The sequence below is a fragment of the Tupaia chinensis genome, unplaced genomic scaffold, assembly GCF_000334495.1.
Source record: "Tupaia chinensis unplaced genomic scaffold, TupChi_1.0 Scaffold000231_1, whole genome shotgun sequence".
Lineage (NCBI taxonomy): Eukaryota > Metazoa > Chordata > Mammalia > Scandentia > Tupaiidae > Tupaia > Tupaia belangeri.
The window spans coordinates 3,859,180-3,873,207 of NW_006159706.1; the positions used below are offsets into that span (position 1 = coordinate 3,859,180).

The 14,028-nt window shown below is 45.3% G+C and overlaps 1 long non-coding RNA gene and 1 pseudogene across 1 annotated transcript; both read right to left on the minus strand.

Moving 5' to 3' along the window:
• Positions 1 to 277: 277 nt before the first annotated feature.
• LOC106734833 (ribosome biogenesis protein NSA2 homolog) lies at positions 278 to 1,033 on the minus strand (annotated as a pseudogene).
• A 5,737-nt stretch (positions 1,034 to 6,770) lies between these two features.
• LOC106734840 (uncharacterized) lies at positions 6,771 to 14,020 on the minus strand. Its single transcript, XR_001370375.1, has 3 exons — positions 13,879 to 14,020; positions 10,844 to 10,916; positions 6,771 to 6,856 (listed from the first exon to the last, which is right to left on the minus strand). It is a non-coding gene; the product is annotated as an uncharacterized LOC106734840 (long non-coding RNA).
• Between the last annotated feature and the right edge of the window lie 8 nt (positions 14,021 to 14,028).

Here is a 14,028-nt window from a genome sequence, read left to right on the forward strand (position 1 = left end):
CACATTGGCAGAGTCTGAGTGCTCCTGTAGCTGTGCAGCCTTGACACCATTTGGTATTGTCAGTCCTTTTAACTTTTTAAATTTTTTTTGGTTGTAAAATCAGGCCACTTTAATGTTTTTGTACAAGTTAATAAATAATCTTTTGATGACTGCAGACATGTAAGACCGGCTATAATCAGGAACATCGGTCATGATGGTTTTCCAGATTGATGTATCATCTTCAAAAATTACAAGGAGCTACTCGTATGCAACTGCTATCAACCCAGTAAGACAGCATTTATGCATCTATCATGTTCAGGATTGTTGGTAACTTGGGCATATTTCCCCCAAAAAACTTTGCCTCCTTATGTCACAAGGCCCAACTTGCTCACGTTCACCTCAATGCCAGTACCTTTGGTGATAACACCCAACATTGTGTATAGTGGGGATGAGGGATTCTTCTTTACACCAAATATTGGCAGGCAAAAGGTGACTTTCAGTTCAGGATGTGTTACTTGAACTGAAAACGTAAACCCATTGGCCTAATTAACTTTTCATATTTAGGTGTTTTTCTAGTGAAACCATCTCCAACAAAGCAGGCTTTTATAACCCTCCTCTTCCATGCCTTCTTTCTCTTTCCTGTTCAAATAACTTTTAATACTTTTGTTTCTCCTGGGGCTTGAACTTTGGGTAGAAGGACTTCCCATTTTCCTGCTTTCTCTTTCCATTTTTGTTTAATCAGATTGGAAAGTACTTTAGCTCGGGACTGTCCTTCTCTGTTCAACAGATAGGCAGGTACTGCTCCTTGTGGAGTCTTTTCATCATTCTTCTGTTCGGTGTTCCTCTTTTCATGCATCTTGATAGTCTTTTTCAGTTATATTTTCTCAGCATGGCGCTGTTTATGATAGAGCTTAGCCTTCAGACCAATCATCTTTTTTGCCTTCTTTGAACGTTCATGAGCCTTCTGACTTTCCTTCTTTCTCTCTTTCTCATGGTAATCCAAACAGTATCCATAGTGTTTATGATGTAATCCAATGTATTCGTTTCGTGGCATGGTAACAGCTGCAGTCTCTGGGAGCAGCCTCCTGGATGCAAAGAAGTTGTCAACTTTCAGGTCTCAGACAGTCTTTTTAACTTTAACCAACCTGGTGGGGATGTTTTGAATGCTCACTGAGGTTTAAAATTGCATTTTCTTGAAGACTAGCTCTCTCTATTTTTTTAAAAGACTTTTTAAAAAAGAATTATTTTATTTAACTTTATTATTATTATTTTCCAGTTTGATCAGAGATCAGAGAGAGATAGAGAAAGAGAGAAGGAAAGTGAGAAAGCAAGTCACCAGGTCTGGGACTTGGACCGTGGTTGGCCATGTGGAAGTCCAGTGCCTTTAACCACTATGCCACCTGCTGGCCCTTCTAGCATTACATTTTTAATATTACTATTTCCAGGATGACTTGTTCTTGTAAACTAAGGGACATAACCAGTACATTCTCCCTTTTCTCTGGGGTACAAATTTAACACACTTATTTCCTCTCAGGTGGCAGAGCTCCCTCAGTTGGGGTAACAGGGCAGAAGGCCTTGTGAGCTTTTCATAGAGTCTAACTTTTGGATATGGAAGGCTTGCTGTTGTACTTTTTGAAGGGAGGAGACACGTGGTCCAATGTTTGCCACGTTTACCACCTCTTTACCTATTTCCCTAATGTATTAGTTAGCTATTGCTGTGTAACTAATTACTCCAACACTTACTGACTTAAGACAACATATTTTCTCACAGTTTCTGTGAGTTAGGTGTCCGAATGTGTCTTAGCTGGCTCATCAGTCAGAAACTCTGTAATCAAGGTGTTATCCAGGACCAAGTTCATCTCAAGGATCAATTCTGAAAAGATCTACTTCCAAGCTCACTCAGGTGACTGTTGGCAGGCCTTGGGTCCTTGCTTGCTGCTGACTACAGAGATCAGTTCCTTGTCATGTGGGCCTCTGCATAGGCTGCTCACAACAAGGTAATTGGCTGCTGTGGAGAGAGAGCAAGAAGAGCCAAGAGAAGACCAGTGAGCCAGAGCCAAAGTCTATGCTACCTAATCTGGGAAGTGACACCCCATGACTTTTGCAATGTTTTGCTCATTTGAAGTTAGCCACTAGGCCCAGTCCACACTTAAGGAAGACTAAATAATGACAGAAACACCATCAGGTTGCCTACTGTACCATAGAGGGACAACCATTCCCTCCCCATCTGAAGCCACGTTTATATTCAGGGAGCCTACCCTCAGCCCACTTGATTAGCTCAGGATATATACCTTAAAGTAGCTGAGCCAATCAGACTTTGAGGTGATACGATCAGGCTTCTGACACTTGAATAAGGATTAAAAACCAGGATGCCATGAGGTGTCCATCTTTCTCCATAGAGAAGCAGGGAAAGCCAGTTTGCAGAGAGGAGCAGGAAACAGACACAGGCAGAGGCAGGGAAACAAGGCATTGGAATTAGAGAGAGAAGCAGTTCTGGTCCTGGCTGGCAGGCTTAACTAGACCCAGGTCAGTGTCCTTCTAGAGATGCACTGTCTTCACAATAAGCTCCTTTTCCTCGCCTGCTCCTGCTTCTGTTTTGGCTATTTTGAGTGGATTTTCCCCCCTTGCAATTACAGAGCCTTGAGACAAAATTATATTTTCTCTGCTTGTTTCTTTTTTGTCCTTCTCCTTGTCTTTATCAAGTCTTTTTGAAATGGTGGCCTCTAGGTCAGTTGAGAGATGGGGAAGGGAGACTGGCAGTGTTGGTCTCTCACTGCGTGCCTGGCTCCTCATGGGCATTATCTCCGACGTGTCACACAACAGTCCTACATGGATGGGCTGGCATTACCCCACTCCACAGAGAGGGTAGAGTGGGCTCAGAGACTGGGGGGCTGACTCTGAGGTGGCTCAGCTGTGCACTCTCCTGGGCTGGTCTGACAGGGAAGGATGAGCCTTTGTATTCTGCTCGACTGGGCTGTAATGGCGCCCTTTGTCCATGACTGACCCTAAGGGCTGAAGGTGACACACAGCCACTTTTCATCAGTGCTTAAGGGGATGTGTCTTCTGTCCCTCACCCTCTTGCCTGCTACTGACAAGGCCTGGGACTGTCTAGGCTGCACCATAAACATGAAGAGCAGTTCCCTACAGAAGCTCCAGACTTCCCAACTTCCATTGTTCTCACATCCAGAATCCTTAGTCACAGCTTCCTTCCTACAATGCTTTGCTCCAAATGCTCTTTGAGAATAGCATAATATGCTTCCAGAAAGTTCTTCGTCATATTTCACATCTCTTATGATGCATTTAAAACCCTGGCCAACCCCACTGGGTCATGGTGGAGAATATACTGGCCACAGAGCTATAGAGAGTTGAGTCCAAACCCTGTTCTCACCTTTGAGCTGCATAACTGTGGTCAATGATTGGGCTTCTCTGAGCCTCATTTTCTCATCTGTAAAATAGGAATGATAAATCTTAACCCCTCCCCCCCAAACACACAGAGTTTTTATAAGAACCGAATAGGTAGAAGTAAAGTCTGTAGCCTCACATTTGGCACATAAAAGCTCAATAGATCATAATTGCCTTTGTTATTATTGTAGTGTGTTTTGTCCTGGGAGTTCCTGGTAGCAGGGAAACCTTTAAGCACCTGCCTCCATGTGGACTTAATGTTCTCAGTGTGCCTGCTGCAGCCCAGTGCACCCTTGACCCCTTTGAAATGCCTCCTCAGCAAGTCGAGTCTCTCTCTGGGAATTTCAGGGCAGGATCCCTAGCTTTGAAGCCTTGGTTTGTTGCTAGATGCAGAGAAAACAAATATTGTTTTAGAAACATTAATAATTGAGAGGTTTTCAGCAGAGAATTGGCCAGCATTAGGGGAATTGAAAATTAAAACTAAGACACTACCTCAAGCTGATTTCCTGATGAATAATTCATGGGGCCAATGCCCACAAAGACCTAGAAGAGAAAATACCTTCTGTGTTGGTTCTCCCCACCACTGCTACCACTCCTATCACCATGACTTTTTCTTGACCCCTCGGTGGGGAAGAGAGGATAAGAGAAGCTGTGAGAACTGGCCACACTGCAGGGTTCTGATGTGCATTTTCCTTGCTACTTTATCGATAGGTACTTTGGTGATCTTGATCAATCAGCCCCTCCCTGAGTGAGAGTCACACTGCCTTTGAACTGCCTTTGACTCTTGAGGAGACCTTAGGTACCATGGAGCCCTCGGTTCCCTGGGAGAACTAGGCCCCCCTGCTTTTGTCGGATGGCAGCCTTTTCCATGTCTAGACCTTTCCCCTTCTTTCCTTCATATTCACTGCATGTATATGTGGTGCCAAACACTGAGGATAGTGTTCCTCCAGTAGGGAAATGGACCTGCAGTCCAGGGTGACTGAGGAATACGGAGATGAGCAGGTGGTACAGTGAGAGCACAGAAAATGGTCTCCTAAATTTAGCAGGAGGTGGATCATGGACGGTTTACTGGTGGAGGAGACATCGAAACTGATTTCTATGGAGAGAAAAGGGTAGAAAAAGAAGGGCCACAGAGGAATGAAGGAAAGAGGATCATTTAGGGACATGAGACATGTGTGGGAAGGGCTGGATAAAAGATTGGATCCTAGAAGGCCTTAAAGTGAAGTTAAGGCATTTGCATTTGGGCTTTACCCTGTGGGCAATGAAGAGCCGATGAAGGTTTAAGCAGAGTGCTGGCACCACTACTGCATTTGTTTTAGAAAGTTCTTGGGACTCCTTTTTGAAGGGAGACCTTGGCAGTTCACATCACTAGTGGGAACCCTCAGAATGCTAGGTTATACCCTTCTCACCCTGTTCCAACTGGGTGCATGTAATCCTTTTAAAAAACATCATTCATCAAGTTTCTGAAGCCCATCCAATCTTGAGCTGCCTTTGTGTTTCTGTATCTTTTCTCTCTGGGGGCAGGAGGGAGTATGTAGGGCTTCTAAGAATGACACCCCAGCCAGCTCTTTTGTTGAGTTGTCAGGTCAATTCTGATCCTTCCTTTTGGGTAGGAAGGCAGCCAGTCTCCAAGGAGAACCCTCTTTACGGGCCAGTCTTACTAGAGTGGAGATCTCTAACTGGTGGCTCTGGGATAAATCTGGACCTGTGGATGTGTTACGATGGAGAAATGTTTTGTTTGGAAAAAAGATTGTAAATAATCATTGCTAATGACTGAGTTGTGTCTCCTGTAGTATTCATATGCTGAAGCCTAACACTCCAATTGTGATGGTATTTGGAGATGGGGACTTTGGGAGGTTTAGATGAGGCCATGAGGGTGGTGTCCTCATGATGGGATTTGTGCCCTTATTAGAAGAGACCTCAGAGAGATCGCACCCTCTCTCTCTCTCCCCAACATAAGAGAACACTGTAAGAAAGTGACCTAGGGTAGGTGGCATACTCTGTAGCATACTGAACTGGAGTGCTGGAAGTCACACGCTGACTACAGGTTTAGATCCCTGGGTCTGGCTGAAAACATGCCTAGCACTTGTGGGTACTCAAGATTTTGAGTTGCTGGAGGGCTGCAAAAAGGGGATTGCGGTACGGCAGACCCTATCAAGGGTATCTCTACCTCTCTTGCATGTGTGCTCATACACACACTCACTTACAAATAAATAATAAAAGAAAACGAAGCCTCACCAGAAATCAACCCTGTTGGCACCTTGATCTCAGACCTCTCGCCTCCAGAGCTGTGAGAAAATAACTGGTGTCATTTAGGCCACCCAGTCTGTACTATTTTGTTATAGCAGGCCAAGCCAACGAATGCAATCACCAACCTTTAAAACCAGAAGAGTTCTTGAAAAAGTCTGCATTTCTCATTTCCTGGAAATGGCACACATGGCAACAGTGGGTCTTTGTAGAAGGCAGTCATTGGCGGGTGTTGGGTAGCTACGTCTCAGATGAAGCCCAGGTGTTCCGGCTTACCACAGTCCCCATTACCCTCTGTTGCCTTCCTTTCTGAGGCTGATGACAGCTGCTGTCTGTCATCCCTGCACTACTATTTGTCTTCAACAAAGCAAGGAGGAAAGTGCAATATTTCTTGATATTTACATCTCTGTCAAAAGTAGAAAAATGTCTCTATTTCAAGATGAAAGAGAGTACACGTTTCTTGATGGAGAAAAAGAATAATTAAGAGTTTGGTATTCAACCAAAGTCTATTTGGGTTGAAAGAGTACAACCCAAGGAGCGTTTTCAAATGTATCTGCAGGTGCTGACATTCACTCAGGTAACTGCCTGAGTCTGCACGCTCGAGGGCTTGCAGCCCTTGGGTTTGAATGTTGTTCAGGGCTGACAAGATGAGGCTTCAAAATCCCAACTATCAGAATCATCTTCAACTATTCTTCCCAGATTCCTGCTTTTTGGGAGGTGGCTGGGGCTTCCTGGGGGACGGACATGGGTAAGTGGGAGCGACTGGCTCAGGCCTTGTGCCCCAGCCTTCCCCTAGGTGACTGCTTCCATCTGTGTGTGCATCCACTTCCATTCATAGTGGGGTTGGGGGATGACTCCAACTGCTTTTAAAAATGCCATCAACTGTTGATTTGGGCCTGCTCGGTATCACAACAGTGACATGCTGCTGGAACAAATGAAAGATTGCAGGTTCAGCTCCCTGGTCAACTTGTACATGCCAGGCACGTGTGCCCACGATTCTAGTTAGCTGGGATGGCTGGGGAAAATAGACACGGTCTCTCCCTATGGAGGTGAAGACTTATGAGTGAGGCAGATTTTAAACAAAGAGTCACACAAATAAATGTGAAGTTACAACTATAATTCAGTGTTATGAAAGAGGGGGGGTCATGACGCTCTGAGGGTGTCAACAGTGGGGCTGGATCTGTATGTAGGAAGACGTTTCCCAGGAAAGTGACACATGAGTTGAGCTCTAAAAAAAAAAAAAAAAAGGTAGGAAGTAACCAAGTAAAGGTGGCAGAGCACATTCCAGGTAGAAGAATTGCTGATGCAAAGACTCTAGGGTAAATGGATCTGAAATGAAAGTATCACAGAGTGGAAAGAACATGGTATGTAATGTGTCTAGAATAGCCAGCAAAGGCCAGGCCCTGGGTGGTCATGGTGAGAACATTCTTTATTCTGAGAGAAAGGGAAAGTGAAGAGAGTATTATCAGTTAGCTTGGGCTGTGAAACAAATAATTCTAAAATATAGTGGCTTAATAACCACCTCTTATTTAGCTCAGGATCTTGTAGGTCAGCAGTTTGACTGGTCTTAATTGGTAGTTCTGATCTGGGTCAAAGTCAACTGATCTTAACTGGCCTTGTCCAGATGTCCATGGTCAGCTGGTGAATCATTCTGATACTAATAAAGGAGGAAGAGATGGATATTGAATAGGCAATTACAACATCTTCTGTAGATTCCTCTCCAATTCACTCTTCATGGATGCCTTGATCAGGATGGTTTATGATGACTTGTGGGTACTGAGGCTCTCCCCATGTGATTTTTACCATCTACCTGATTAGCTTAGGCTTGTTCACACAGTGGCTGCAGAGTTTGAAGAGTGAAAATAGAAGCTGCAAGACCTCTCAGGGCCCAGGCTTGGTCAAAGAAAATCGTATCAACCCAGATTCGGGGATGGAGAAATATAGTTCTTCATGGGAAAAGTTGTTAAGTGATGGAACATTTTTTGTCATTTGCGAGTTATGGTCTCCCAGCCCAAGGCCTAGAGGCATAAAAGGCTAGGCCCCTTTAACTGAGAGTGAGACCAGCTTTGTGGTGAATTCACATTCCAGAGCTCCCTGAGGGATAGGCTGAGGACAGTCTCCAGCCAAGACCACATTGTTGCTTAACCCTTCCCTCTCCATCCTGCTTTTCTTGCCCACTCTACTGAGAACATTCTTAGAAGAATCCCCATCTCAAGATCTGTTTCTAGGGGACCCAGCCTATGACACTCTCCTCCCTGTTCCCTGCCCATGATGAGCTGCTAAATGAGAACCTTGCTTACGAGTAGGATCCTGACTCAGAAAGAACTGTGACCAGCAGACTCAGTCTATTCAATTCACTGGTTTTGGACTAGGAAGAAAAGGAGAGGTCAGGAGCTCGAATTCAGCAGAAACAGGCACAATAATGTGAAGAAAGGGAGAAAGATGACCTCCTTCCAGGATGGTGGGTGGAGACCATGGGAGCACTCAGGGAAGAGGCCTTAGATTCATTAAGTGTGGGAGGTCCACCGACCAAAGCCCTCTCTTTCCTGCCTCCCTGCTCCAGGCCTGTGTGAAGTCCATGGGCCGCTACGGTCCACTGGATGCACAGCATCAGTAAGCAACTCTCTCCCCAGTCCAGTTAATAATTCAGGAGCCAGCGCCTGCAGCCAACCCATCATTCCAACCCTGCTGCCACCCTGAACGCAGAGCTAGTGGACAGGAAAGAAAAAATCACTGCACTGGCTTGAAAAATGGTCCTTGCTTCAATTGCTGGCTGGATCCTCAGCTTTGGGGTGGGTGAGCCAGGCTGAGGCATATCAGTGAGCACTGGACACACAATGAAGGAAGCATGATGTGGTCCTGGGGGTTTCAGGCATGCATGCTGAGCATTTCCTAACTTTTGGACCCTGAGTCACACTTACTTTGGACAGTGGGCTCTAGATTTTGGAGGACTCGCCTCTCCTCCTCTGATTTAGCCATTCTTCCTTCTCTCATTCATTCATTTGGCAATCATTGGTGCTGCTGCTACAGAGGTGGGCAATGAGGAGACAGAGAGGTGTAGGGAGTGGCACCTCCCTGCACTGCACTTAGAGATCTGACATGAGCACCAGTTGGCTAGGTGCTCTGTGTATGTGTGTGGCCTGTGGCCTGACTATGCTGGAGGCCCTAAGTGACCAGAGTAGAGAGGGAGGTTAGAGAGTTTAATGGTTAAGACCATGGACTCTGGGGCCAGATTATATGGGTTCAAATCCCTGCCTGTTACTTACAGAGTTAGTCTCTAGATGCCTCAATTTCCCCTTAGGAAAAATGGAGTTAATAATGAGAAACTGATTACATGCAGTTAAAACAAAAAGCCAGAATTCTGACAAACACAAATAAAAAATGCAGGCAACTTTAGAGTGACCTTTAGGAAGTGATCTGGCAGTTCCTTGCGAAGTTAAACACACCTAGCACACCCCTCAATAATCCCACTCCTAGTTATTTACCCACATGAAATGGAAACTTACGCTCATGCAAATACCTGTACCTGAATGTCTATGGCAGCTTTATACTCTCCCCCAACTGGAAACCACCCAAATGCCTTTCCACCAGGGAAGGGATGCAGTACGGAGCACGACTCGGCAAGTAAACGACATGAGTGGATCACAAGTGCATTATGCTGAGCGAGAGAAGCCAGACCCTAAAGCCACACACTGTATGTTACCATGTAAATGACATTCTAGAAAACTATGTAGGTCAGTGGTTGCTGGAGTGGGAAGAGGCGCTAACCACAAAGACATGAAGGGATTTAGGGAGGTGGGTGATAGAACTATTTGGTCTTCTGATTCTCGTGGTGCATACATGACTGACTGTATGGATGTCCTAGTCGTTATTCTGTTGCCAACAGGAATAGAGGCTGGGCGACTGATAAAGAGCAGAGGTGTATCTGACCCAAGATTCCAGTGACTGGAAAGCCCAAAGGTCTGGGGCTGGCCTCAGGCTGGTCATAACATGGCTAAAGAAGCACAGAGTTCCGTCTGTGTTCCATGTGGCCTCTGTCTGCCTTGTTTCCTCTCCTTATAACCCCCCAGGACTCCATCATGGGGATCCCACTCTAAACACCCAGGCACTAGTCTCCTCCCGAAGGCTCAATCTTCAGCACAATAATTGGATCAAATTTTGATTTTTTTTTTTTTTGAGAGGTTTTTGCTATAGGGTGCATGTGCTCACCAGAAGGACAGAGAGAGACAGAGAGACAGAAAGTGAGAAATCATCCCTCAGGGGGGATGGCCACTCTGCAATTCCTTTGCCTTCATTCTCCTCTCGGGATCTTGGGCAAGCACGCACACATGCCCGGCGTGAGTTTAAGCCACCGGGTCCGGGTCTCTCACTGTGGTCGACTACGTGGGAGTCCGACAACATAGCTGTTATGCCAACTGCTGGTCCCTTGACTTTCTTAATCTCGTGAAATATCATGAGGTTTGAGAGATACCAAAACCATAGCAATACGTGCTAAAAATTATAGAACTGTACCCTAAGGAGGATGAATTTTACTGCATATAAATTATGCCATGCAGAGGGAACAGCATGTGCAAAGGCACAGAGGCTTAAAAGTAAGTTTGAGATTTGAATCATGTTTAAGATATTATTTTGAGCTTTAGGAGGAAGTGTGGAAAACATGTGGGTCAGATTGTGAAGGCCCTTGAATGTCATGTCCAATGCTTTAGACAGTGGGAAAATATCAAAAGTTTTTCAGCTGTCGAGGAACATAAGCCAATGATTTATTTCAAAAGATTGCTCTGTTCTCTGTTTAGAAGCAAAAGCCACTGGCAATATGGGCCTGGTCCTAATTCAGACATATTTTCCATTTTCTTTTTAAAGAATTTGAATTATTTAAAAACCAGGAGTTTTTATGCAGAATTATGGTTTTATGGCTTCTCTTTAAGTGGGACACACGCCCTTCAGTTGAGAAAGCCCCATCCCCACTCCCTTATATGAGTTTATATAAAAAAAAAGTTCATAAAAAATGTGTTTCAAAAAGCTATGCATGGATTTCAAAATTTTTTTGCACCGAAACAAACATGTACTATAATTACATTTTTTCTCATGATCTTTTGGAAATCCTTTCATGTTACCTTCTTGGCCCCAGCAGGTATGTCAGTTTTTGACTTCAGAGATTGAAAACAGATGACAGGGGCCAACCCCTTAGCCTAGTGGTTAAGGGGCCAGATCTTACGTGGCTGACTGCAGTTCATATCTCCGCCCAGTCGCTTGGAAAACACAGTGGGTCTGCAGGTGTGCACCAAATCCTGACAAGGTGGAGAAATGGAAGAGAAGGGATTGCAGGTGGCCACACCCTACAGGAGAGTGCTTTCTTCCTCTCTCTGTCTCTGTCCCTCCATCTCTATCTGGTGAGTGCACATAACTTCTGGCAATTAAAAAAAGAAGGAGAAACCAGATTACAAGAGGAAGAGACCGAGGACTGTGCTACTTCCCAATCCTGGCTTGACCTGTATCATCACCTGTGAAATTTTATTTTTTCCTTGTTTTAAAAATTTATTGTATTTATTGAGAGAGAGGAGAGAGGAGAGAGAGATATACCCTTGTCAGGGCCTCATCATGCCATAAGCCTCTTCCTAACCTCCCAGCAAGCTAGGATCATAGGCATGTGTGCAGCATGATCTCGGGCCTCCCACACAGCTCCAGTATCACACAGGAGCAGCCTGTTGTCGGCATCACCACAGCCAGGCCTGGAGAACTTCAAAGAACAATGATGTGGGGACCAGCAGATGGCATAATGGTTACATCACTGGACTCCTACATAGTTGACTACAGATTGGGTCCTGTACCCTGCAGCTTAAAACATGCTGGGCATGTGTGCATATGTGCCCAAAATCCCGGGAGAAGAATGGAGAAGGGATTGCAGCATGGCCGTCCCCCTGGAGGGTGATTTCTCGCTGTCTCTCTGGGAAACACAAGCACCCTATAGCAAAAAATCTCTCAAAACAAAAACAAAAACAAAAACAATGATGCCCAGTCTAAGTTTGGGGGGCAGCCTGGGCACCTGTATTTTCTAAATGTCTCCCAGGTGATTCTGATGTGCAGCCAGAGTTGAGAACTTCTAGTCTAGGGAGAAGAGGGAGGCCTGGGCTAGGGGCTCAGCAGCCGAGGTGGAGAGGTGTTGGGTCTGATCACATGGGGTTGAGCAAGAGAAGGACCTGAGTGATGTGTGGGGGCCGGCCACCTGCTGAGGAGAGACATGGGAGGAGGAGATGGGAGAAGTGCTTTAGCTTTGCTGTGTCTGAGGAGCCCGTGACCTCCAGGCTGAGAGGGCAGCGTGTTGTCCCCAGTGTTGCCTCTGTGTGCTCTCTTTTCTCTTCTGCGATGGAAGAGCATGGGGGTGTATGGGAGAGGGAGTTGCCCTAAGGGGTGAGAGGCAGGGGTAGGGAGAGGAAATGTGGTGGCAAAGCATCTCTCAAAGCCATGTCTACAGAAAACAGATGCTCACTTAGAGGTGTGCACTGACTGTCTGTGACCTCCCCAAATTCCTGGCTCCAGGTTGAGTATCCCTTATCCAAAATGCTCTATCAGATATTGGCATTTTTCAGATTTTAGAATATTTGCATAGGTACAATGAGACATTGGGTTATCAGAAAAGTCATAGAAAGACATAAAAATATCTCACAACTTTTCTAATGACCTAATACCTTGGAAATGGGACCCAAGTCTAACCATGAAATTCATTTGTTTTATATACATCTTATACATACAGCTCGAAGATAATTTTATACAATATTTTTGTGTTGCAGTGTTTTGACTGCAATGTGTCACATGAGGTCAGTGTAGATTCTCCAGTATGATGTCATACTGACACTCAAAACGTTCTGAGTATTTTGGATTGTGGACTTTCAGATTACAAATTCTCAATCTGTTAGTAGGCGAGGTCTTTGGGAGGTGATAGGTCATAGGGATGGAACTTTGGTGAATGAGATGAGCACCCTTATAAAAGAGCCCCATGAATGGTGGTACAACAGTAAAATGTGACCCTCTGTGAGGCTGACTCACATGGGAAGGTTCAAGGTTTGCATCTGGAGATCTTGAGTACAATGGGCATGTATATGCCCATCATCCAGGATTGGCTGAAGGCTGGGGGTACATCCCAACATCAAGACCTTGTTGGGGGTATTGTGTTGTCTCTTTCACTCATGGAATAAATAAACTTTCTTTTTTTTAGAGAAAGATTTTTGCTATAGGGCAGGTATGCTCGCCAGAGAGACAAAGAGATAGAAAGTGAGAAATTATCCTCCAGGGAGGATGGCCATGCTACCACCCCTTTTCCTCCAATCTCTTTTTGGGATCTTGGGCATGCACGCACATGCTTCTGGCTTGAGTTTTAAGCTGCTGGGTCTGGGACTCAAACCATGGTCAACTATGTAGGGGTCCACTGATGTAATCATTATGCCATCTGCTGGTTCTGGAATAAATAAACTTAAAAAAAAAACATAAAAGAGGTCCCAGGGGGCTTCCTGTGAACGAGTGGGCCTTCGGCAGACACTGAGTCTGCTGTCACCTCGATCGTCTACTTCCCAATGTCTAGAACTGTGGGAAATACACTTCTGTAGTTTGTGAGCCACTCAGTTTATGGTACTTTTCTATAGGCGCTCCAAAGGATGGGGGGGGGGGGGGCAATTCATGAGTCTGCCAAGTCTGCCCTGGGTCATGAGTGCTTGGACACTGCTGAGCAATTTTGCCTGGAGGAAAGTGGGGGAGAATGTACTTAAGAAGAGGAGGCTCACCAATCCAGACATGTGGTACCTTCAAACCCAGAACCAGTCACCCCTTCTTCAAACTCATCGAAACCCTCTGCCAAAACATTTCATGTCCTAGCAGATGCCAAGGCTTCAGATTTGTTTTTGCAGTGAGGACTCAAGAACATTGTCTCCATATTTGCAGTTATTATCCTTTATGGGCCTGTCCATGAAACAAGGAGAGACCACTTTGCCCATTTTACAGATAAGTAACGCTAGGAAGGGAAACACACATTTTGACAGTACCCATTACTTTCATATTTACTACTTACCCATTAATAAACATTTTCATGTAACCTCTTAACCATCCTATGTATGAAACGGGGTTTGTTGTCCCCATTTCCCAGATGAGGCTCTAAAGGTCAATTATCTTGCCCCAATGGCCAGTTTAGGAGTGGTAGAGTTAGTAGCTAAGCCCCCTCACCATGGCTCTTTAGGATGTTTGAGGCCCACCCCACTCTACCTCAGACCGGAACACACACACAGGTGCACACGTGTGTGGCCTCTTCAGACACCTTTATTGTCTTTGGTGCCCCCTCAGCTTTCCTTCTGGTACCTAGTGGATGGCCTCAAGACTGTCTCTGGGCTCTTTTCCTTTGTGGACTTAGCCCCC